The following is a 1,895-nucleotide window of genomic DNA, read 5'->3' on the forward strand; positions in this document are numbered from 1 at the left end:
TGTCCTTGTGTCCTTCTGTCCTATAGGACCCGAGGAGGCCTTTCTGTCACTCCCCCCTGTCCCCCCGTCTCATCCACACACACGCACCTTGAACTGACAATAACTCAACAGCCACTGACCGATGGCCAAGCTCAGATACAATGGAGCAGCCGTCCGGAGGGGGGTCCTGTGGCCCGTACACAGCACTGCCGCAGGGAGGAGACTAGATTAAAGGTGGGGAAAGGGATTTGGAGAGCTTCTCTCTCTGTGTGTGTGGGTGTGTGCGTGTGTGTGTGTGTGTGTGTGTGTGTGTGTGTGTGTGTGTGTGTGTGTGTGTGTGTGTGTGTGTGTGTGTGTTTGTGTGTGCGCCCGTGCTTATGCGCGCGCACGTGCGTGCTCGCGCTCCTCAAACACAGGGCCTTTTCACTGCTGCCCGGCCGTGTGCTTCCTGAGATAACCGTAGGTGGCTTCGCTATCTTTCTAAGGAGAGACCCACAATGCATGGAATGTCAGAGTGGATGCCGTGAGCAATCGTCCATCCCCACTTTCACATCTTCCAAGATACATACATAGCACTGTGGATTGTGGAACATTTCATTTTCTACTTCCTCCCCGTGTCAGTCAGGACTGCGGAGTCTCTCTCCATCCAATGTCTGGGAACTCACTTTCCTCATATCCTTCACTTTGGCTCTCATTACACTCAAACCTAAAGGAAGGAATAAATGTAATGCCACTAACGTCCCTATTATCTTAACGGAACAGCAGGGATATCTTTCTATTTATCTCCATCTTATCCAATTGAGTACAGTACCTGCTCTACTCCTCCCACTGATGGAATACTCATAACCTCCAATGGAAAACACCTCAATTCCATACTTGAGTCTTGACCCATTTATTTATTGTAACGTAATTGTGAATTGGTGCACGTTCTGTCTTCAGTTCAAAATCACACTTATTTATTGACTATTCCAGCTTCACCCGGCCATTGGCTGCTCAGGGATCATGTTGAGCGCTCAGGGGGGAGCAGTTAAGGGTTAAGTGTCTTGCTCATGGACACCTCAGCACACAGCCGGGGCCGTGGATCAAACTTGGGGCCATGTGTTTCCCAGGTGGCCTCCCTACCCATTCAGCTATGGCTTGGCTGCCCTACATACTTCATAAATACATCTTCAAAGCCTAAAACCTGCTCCCATTACCTCATCCGTTTCATCTAACCGAACAAGCTCCCATGATCTCATCTATAACGTTCATCGTTGCTTTCCAGGGCTGTAGTCGGCGGTGGTGATTACAGGACGTTATGCAACTCGCTGAAAGCTTTACCTGACATTCATGTGCTCTGCAATGTCTTTACCTTCTTATCAACATTTGTCCCTGATGACACAGCATGTGGCGTGATCATACTGTAAGATTCATATGGGAACAAAGGGTCCTTTACTTTACACCGGAGATTCTCCGCTTTTTTCATTTCAAGGAGCTCCAGATCGATGGGCATTATTTAGGCCACAGCTTTGCATGAATCAACCTGGACTCTAAAAGAGTTGTCAGTATTTCCGAATCCATTTACTCCGGTGAGTTGCTGTTTTTAGAAGGACCAGACAGTGTTCCCTTCCACACGGTTCCATACATGTGTGCATGACATAATGTCCCTTTGTCTGTCGCAGCCTTATCTACTGTAAGATCAAATAACCTATATCTATTAAAATCCTGATAAAAGCCAGACAGCTGGACTTCAGACAGACAAGTATTTACCTGTATCATAACAGTACGGCATAAGTATTTAGCTCTACACCTTCATGATTGAATCCAGTCAGCCATGCTGACACAGGGAAACCTGTTGGTCTGTAATTCCCATGAAGAAACCCTATAGTGTATGATGGACAATGACAGTTTATGCTGTTTCCTCAGATCATTATTAT

Source organism: Protomyctophum parallelum (genome assembly GCF_964188405.1).
Source record: "Protomyctophum parallelum genome assembly, chromosome: 1".
Classification (NCBI taxonomy): domain Eukaryota; kingdom Metazoa; phylum Chordata; class Actinopteri; order Myctophiformes; family Myctophidae; genus Protomyctophum; species Protomyctophum parallelum.